The sequence below is a fragment of the Oreochromis niloticus genome, linkage group LG13 (assembly GCF_001858045.2).
Source record: "Oreochromis niloticus isolate F11D_XX linkage group LG13, O_niloticus_UMD_NMBU, whole genome shotgun sequence".
Classification (NCBI taxonomy): Eukaryota; Metazoa; Chordata; class Actinopteri; order Cichliformes; family Cichlidae; genus Oreochromis; species Oreochromis niloticus.
In genome coordinates, this window is record NC_031978.2 from 7,300,010 (window position 1) to 7,308,168 (window position 8,159).

Genomic DNA, 8,159 nt, shown 5'->3' on the forward strand with positions numbered 1-8,159 from the left:
CTGCAAGATATCTCACTATTTTTGACTTTTCTGAGCCTGTCAAGTCCTTCTTTTGACCCATTTTGCCAAAGGAAAGGAAGTTGCCTAATAATTATGCACACCTGATATAGGGTGTTGATGTCATTAGACCACACCCCTTCTCATTACAGAGATGCACATCACCTAATATGCTTAATTGGTAGTAGGCTTTCGAGCCTATACAGCTTGGAGTAAGACAACATGCATGAAGAGGATGATGTGGACAAAATACTCATTTGCCTAATAATTCTGTGCTCCCTGTACACTAAGATCTCTATAACACACTTCCATAATTTTCATTGTACATGTACAGTGAAAACAAAGGGCTATTTTATTCTATTCTACTGAAGGGAACGTGCAGGGAACAAAGCACCATAACTTTCCAGTTTTAAAATTATAGGACAGAGCAAAGAATGACAAAAATGAAAATGAGCACTCCCAGGTTTCTCTAAATATAAACTTTTAATGTTCCAATAATAAAATACAGTGACAGAGCAGACTTCAGATACAGTGAAGTTAAATAAAAATAGAACTTCCATGAAGCTGGGTTAACAGATTTTCATTATGTCATGTAGTATAAAACGCCTCGATACCATATTCTTTAATAAAATCTAGTACTGTACACCAGGTACTGTATAAATTATATGTGTATAAAAGATCCTCCAAAAATGTGCCAACACTGCATTTCCACACACATCCAAATTCACCTTGTTTGTTTGTAGCTGTGTGTTAAATGCCAAAACACCAGTTTCACTCTGCTTAGAATGTTAATGGAAGGAATTTGGTATTTTTAATAGTATCTTAATTCATATCTATATAGACATTCCATAATAGTATATTTTAAAATATATTCAGTAAAATAATCTGGCATTTATATCTAGATATTGACATGGATATATATCTGCATTCTTATATGCAATAAATATATTTTTAGCTTTATGGTACACTTAATAAAGACATTTAAGGAAAAATGATTTTCTACACAAGCTTAGCAAAAAGATTACAATCTATACTGAAGGGGTTACAGACAGTAAGAAGTACAAGATAAACATTTTCACAGCTTGACTTTGAAAAGAAACGCTGGTTTTGTGGCCAGACCTGGTTAAGCTTCTATGTTGCGGCTGGGTTTTGGTTTGAGGTTTCCACAACCTCAGGAATATACTACTCTGAACCAGTTAATGACATGACACTGGTGGCTTTGCAGTGATTATAAAAGCTGAAACTAATTAAACACTGATTGTGCTTGTTTGCCACAGAGAGGGATGGATATTGCTCCGATTTCATAAATCAGCTATCAATATTTATCATTACCTCAGTGATGCTAATATTTCACAATAAACTCTCTGAACCTTTGTCCACCTACTGACAACAGGCTTGATTTGGGTTGCTAATTCATTAAGAATTGATTAAAAATGGACGCCATTGCTTTGCATTTTTAGTTTGGCAAATCCTTTCACTATCATCATCATCAGAGCTGGGTGGCTACATTAAGGGCCAGTTTCCAAAGTGGAAGCTTTTGGTTTTAGCGTGATTACAAAAGAAAAAGAAAGTTATAAAGTGAAGCTTATAGGAGGAAGACATGCTGTAGCTCAAGTTCTGTCACACTACACCTAAACTAATCAAACTATACACCTCATAATATGCGATACTGCAGACAATACATGCTTCCTCAAATCACATCAATACACATGATTCTCCTGAAATGATTGAACTCAAAACAAAAAAAAATTAGTAAATGACACATGAAAGAGTAAATATAAAATCATATTTTCCCAGAACCTTTTCCTGCAGCGGTGGCATGTTTATAGAATTCAATATTAGAAATTATATTACCTTACTTAGCAGAGAATAATTTCAAGTGCAACATGAAAGTAGGGCAAAGCAGGTATATTGCTGTAATATAGGAACACTGCTACTCAAAATGTAGAGGAAGCACTGTAAAAAGTTTAAAAACTGTTTTGAGCATATATGTTGGAAGGCATTGGTGATAAAGAATAAAGGATGTATCATCAGCCGGTGCTGACGATGAATAAAAAGAACCAGAATTTTAATTACTTAAAGGGCAGACAAATGAATTTCCGATGCTTTCTAGATGTGCTGGGCCTTCACATTTTTACTGGTTCCTCCTCAGGACACAACTGTAACAGAGCAATAACAGATCTTTATACATAATATGCAAGGTGAGCCGGAGGTTAAAGTGTGTGCAAAAGTGAACAGAAATGAACGAAGCCCGGTTATAAGTCTAAATATTTATATTTAAAATACCTCAAAAGTCCCAGCAGCGACACCAGCACCAATGAAGACACGCTGGCAATAGTGCCCCAGTACTGTCGAGAAATCCCTGCAAGAGCAAAGAGAGTTTGACGGTTAGTCTGCAGAAATCTCCAATATACATGATTCTAATCAAAATCTATAAGACAGTCCTGTATCCCTCCTAAATTGGTGTCGTTGAAAGGTGGAAAGTTTTTCTCTAAGGATGGCGCTGTTTAGTAATAGACATTTTTCGACACCCCTTGTCTTTTATCTGTCCCAAATTGTCGCTTTTTTATTTAGTTTGCTAAAGACAAAAGCTCTTTCTACTGAAACCTCGAGACAGTTTGACTGGTCTTTAACTGTCAACACCTCTCAGAGATTAACCACATAGGTTCTAAATTTCCCTTTACAAAGGACAAACCCTGACTCACTTAGCTCACTGTGAAATCAGCGAGCAATGTATTACAGTCCACAGATTTGTTTTACAATTCATTTACAAATTAATAACGGAGAAAATCAGGCAGGCAGTCTGTTGCTGTCTCGTGTGTTGTAATTATGAACTTTCTATAAAATCTATAGAAAGCGATTAGTTTTAACAAAGGCAGGGTGACAAATACACGGCTGCGGGAGAATTCACACATTACCACACAATAGTTACTTGTTTATGAATGAGAAGTGAGGCAAGACACTCCTCGGTGACTCATTCATCAACAGCAAGTGGAGAAACGTGATGTAATAAAAAAAACAACAACACCGTCTAAAGTCACACACCCTACACTTCCTGCAGTCATTTATCAGTGGTTGTTTCAGATCCTCGTCTCGTTTTTTAATAAAAGAGAAAAACTTTCATACTTGTTTTAAGATGAAACTCATTTTTAATACAAATCTTAACTGCAATATAGTTTTCTACTTTGCTGTTCCCTACCTGTTTCCTTCAGAGGCGCCTGACTTATGCAGTCAACTGTAAAAATGAAAAACAATATCTACATTTGTATCAATGGTAAAAAACATCAAATAATCTTTAAATGTTAAGGAGACAAATACTCACTGAAGCAATAAGCCGTTTGTTGTATCCTCTAAGTACAAAAATAGAAAGAGAAATTGGGTAAGTCTTATACATGTACTGAGCTCATGAGAATGACGATGTTTTTAAGTTAATGTCGATAAATGGATAACTGAAGAATTTTAACTTGTAAACTTCTAGTTGCACATAACCAATATGGTTTATACAGTATCTCTGCTTTAAATTGTTCATGTGTTACTCAGCAGGTCAAATGTCAGCAGTGTGACACCTCAGAGACGCAGTCCCGAGTGTAGTTGAGCTGCGAGAAGCATGTGCGGGTAAGAAGAGTCCCAATACTGCTGTTAAACACCAGGTCATCCATTTTCCTCTTCTCGTTTGCCAGCACGTGCCCCTGAAGGGAAACGTATGGCAAAATCACCACCTGTACAAAGTCAGTCTGAAGGTTTCAATAATAGTGACAGTGGCGACAATAAATCAAGCTCATGAGGTGCTTATAATTTAGAAAGTCCTCTTTTCATATATATTTTGTCAAACACAGGTGTAACTTACAGCACTAACGTGGCCAAGGACCAATCACAAAATTTGTTTTAATATTATTATTTGCACCTGTGCTTTTCATGCTTCATCTGTCATGAGAAACATCTACATGTGATAAGGTTCTGTCTTCAGAATTTTTGACATAGAAGCAGAGGTTTGCTGGCAGAGCAGCTGTTGCACTTACAGTGCTGTTCATCCAGGAGTAGGGACACTCAGTTGCCTTCAACTTTGAGACGCTGTAAAAAGTCCCCTGAGGAAGCTGAGTGGCATTGCACACAAGGTGCTGTGCACAGCAAAGACTGAGGTAAGCTGGGGAGAAAAGACAAGAAGACCAGATGTAGTTATATCTTTATTTGACCATGAATTATGCACCATCACTTCTGGAAACTTTACTTCTTTACTATTATGACCAGGCCATGTGTTTTATATCTCTGCCCAACAGGCGAGGACCACAAGCTACATGTTTTTTTATGACAGAACCACTAACATTTTGGGGTTAATGTTAGTGGGTCTGTCATAATGGTTTATGGTATTCGTGTGGTCATCTGAGACAGTGGATCAATTGCGAGAGCCCAAAAAGACCATATAACTTTTTTCTTTTTTTAAAAAAACAACAACTTTTTTTAATCCCTGTAAGACCGATAATGTTTGTCTCTCACACACACAGAGACACGCGCGCGCACGCGCGCGCACACACACACACACACACACACACACTCCAATAATAAAACAAAACAAAAAAATGTAATGATGGTAATATGCGCGTGAGATGAGATGCACACTCTAATCAGTGAACTGGTAGTGCAGGGAGGCACACCTCTTACGCAATGCTCAAGTCCTAGTGAAAAGAAAAAAACAGACAGTGCTACGTCAAAGCTATTTTCGTGGTATTCCCCGCTGCTGTCCAGTCAAAGCTTCCGCCTTGCACGGTGCATAAAAGGGTTGCCTGCTCCGTCACAGCTGGCAAAAAATATCACGTGTTTTACGGCAACAACATGACCCCCCCCCCCCCCCCAAAAAAAAACAAAACAAAAAAGAAAAGAAAAAGAAAATAAATAAATAAATGTAACAATAATAATAATAATAATAAAATAAAATAAAAATGAATATGCTCAGGTGTTGCATCTAAGAATACCTTCCTTTTAGTGACTGAGTAAACAGACTACTGTTTAGTGGTGATTAAGTTGATAAAGTGATTAAAAAAAATTACAAACGCATCACATTGATGCAAATCCCCTGCGATGCTTCGCAAATGAGGGCTCACTCACTTGACTGCAGTTGCTGACAGACTGAAGTTAACAATGTGAGAGCTGCAGACTATTTGGCTTTAGTTGTCCAATGAAATGTTATATTAATCTACTTACGAATAATCCACAGAGCCAAAGTCCACATCGTCTTCGTAGCGAGTCTAGTCTCTTCCAATTACTCCCGGACAATCACAGCGCGTAGTTTTCCACTGTGTCACTAAAGGAGATTCCTCAAGACTACTCGCACTGATCTGCCTCCGCTATCAACACGCAGTGAAGGCAGAAGGAGAAGAGCGAATGAATGGGGGATCACGTGACTCACGGAAAAGTCCCATATAATTTTTCATCGATTACCATTTCCCTTCTTGTGGTAAAATGCGTGAGGCTGTTTCAGTTATTTACTAATGCAAATGTTAAACAAACCACTGCGGTCAAGTGAGCCCTCACTTGAGAAGTCACAGTCAAGCTAGCCGCCCCGCCAGCCGCACCTAAAATGTGGTTGCACTATTCTTACGCATATTACGGTATGGATGCCGACTGCCTTAGAAACGCAGTCTTTTGTGTCCTGACACTATTTAACTTCACAATCCACTCCGTTTTGGTTCATCTCCACTTTTCCCCTTGTGATCCACAGCCAAGATTACTGTACGAATCAGAGAAAATTAACAATAAAATTTGCCTAATATACAGTACTGTACTTTTAATATCTTCATCTTTGACCTCAGATTACATATAAACTGTAAGAGGTGCCGCAGATATTTCACTGGATTCTGACTCTAGGCCGTCTCCACTCTTCCCCCTGTGATCCACAGACAAATTTACTGTACGGTTTTCCAGAAAATTAATAGTGAAATTTTTCCATTTTGCTTTACTGTACTCTATTTATTCCCAACTTTGACCTCAGATTACAGGAAAACTGTAAGAGGTGCCGCAGATATTTCACTGGATTCTGACTCTAGGCCGTCTCCACTCTTCCCCCTGTGATCCACAGCCAAATTTACTGTATGGTTTTTGAGAAAATTGATATTAAACTTTGCTCAACTTACTCTACTGTATATATTCCCAACTTTGACCTCAGATTACAGGAAAACTGTAAGAGGTGCCGCAGATATCTCACTGGATTCTGACTCTAGGCAACCCCCACTCTTCACCCTGTGATCCACAGACAAATGTACTGTACGGTTTTCCAGAAAATTGATAGTAAACTTTGCACAATTTGCTCTACTGTACTCTACATATTCTCATCTTTGACCTCAGATTACAGGAAAACTGTAAGAGGTGCCGCAGATATTTCATTGGATTCTGACTCTAGGCAACCCCCACTCTTCACCCTGTGATCCACAGACAAATTTACTGTACGGTTTCTGAGATTGCTGTGTTAACAGAGTATGACAGAGGCTAAGAAAATATACTGCCTAAAATATTATCAAATTTAAACAAGAAATTACAAAATTTCCACATTTGTTGTCATTGCCGTGTGTTCAGTAGAGCATTATTTAGTCATAAAAAATACATATCATTGAAATATCATCAGTAAAAGAAATACTCTCACTATGTAAGACATGTTAGCAAACTCAGTTAATAAATATTGTATCAAATCTATACAGATGTTTAAAGGCATAATGCAAAGCATGTTTGTTTCTTATGGCTTACAAATGTGTTTGCCTTTAACATAATTTACATTTCATTTATACAGTTTCACAGACGAAACAATAAAATAAGTTTCCTGAACTGTTCTTCATGGCCAAGATTTTGAATCCTTTTGAGGGTGATGCATTATCCATGAAGGTGAGCAATTTGTTCATTGACCTCTGACCCTCGCTGACTCTGACGCCTCCTAATTCTGCTTCCAGCCTTGATGGTTAATTTGTTCTTCCTTTTGGCATCCCTGTCACTGATGCTGTCACCAGTTGTCCACCAGTCTAATCTGCAATTCCGGTGAACCCAGAATTACCTGTATCTTTGTAATGTTTCCAAAAATATACACTATATGTTGATGGGCATTGTCCCACTTTTTTTCCTTTACAAGTAATAATCTCTATGGTTTTAATGACAATTCATATACAGATTGTGGAGGACTTTTTATTCAACACTAAAAATAGTTCCTCATCAGCAGACTGTAGTACAATTTCAGCCTACCGTTAATAAACCCATCCAATGCAGCGTTATCAGAGAAATTATGCAAATGATATGTTTTTATGTACTGGTAATCTATTTATCATGATTCCTGCTCTGATGATTATTTTCTTACCCTTCTGTAATTTTAATAGATAAAGGATGTTGAACATTAAGCTCCAAACAGGATGAATGAGGAAGACCACAGAGGAGAATCATGGATGTAGTGAAAGAATACATGCAGATGGTTTTTTTCATGGTCGAGGAGCATCTTCTGATACTATTTTAGAGAAAAACACATAAAATTGAAGACTAAAAATAATGACAAAATATGTCTACATTTTTTTATTAATTTCTTAGAGCAAATGCAGTCTTGTCATGGTCTGAGTTGCCCACTCATATTTAACTGATTCAAATACAATTACTCCATTTAAATGCTTATGTTCTAATAAAAGGCATTGTTTAACACTAGAATTACTCAGGTCCGGCTCTGTTCTGCGGGCTTGATGTGCCGTGCACTCTCTGATGGTCTGCAGCATTCCCACATCTAAAAGGCAAAGGAAGCTTTGGAGCACACTTGTAATCTTACGCTGACGTAAGATAAACAAATAGAAAATGGTAAATTTACATGAACCTCACTCTAAATGGGTTTATATAAATATCATATCTACTATGGCAGTGACAAACCTTAGCAGACTCTGTGGGTCCAGCTTGCGCAGTGAAGCACGGATGATTTGCTTCTGCACTGGGCATTCCAATGTCCTCCTCTACCCAGTGCCGTTTTTTGCCGTGTGGCTCTGGCTGGGCTTCCCAGTACCACGGGGCCTCTTCCGGCATGTTGGGTTCTTGTTCCGTCTCCTTTTCAGATTCTTCTGAGGAGGCGTCAGTGGCCTGCTGGACAAATGAAACCTCTCCTCCATCAGAATCTGCTTCGTCCATTTCCTGAAGCAAGGCCAAAGCCTGTT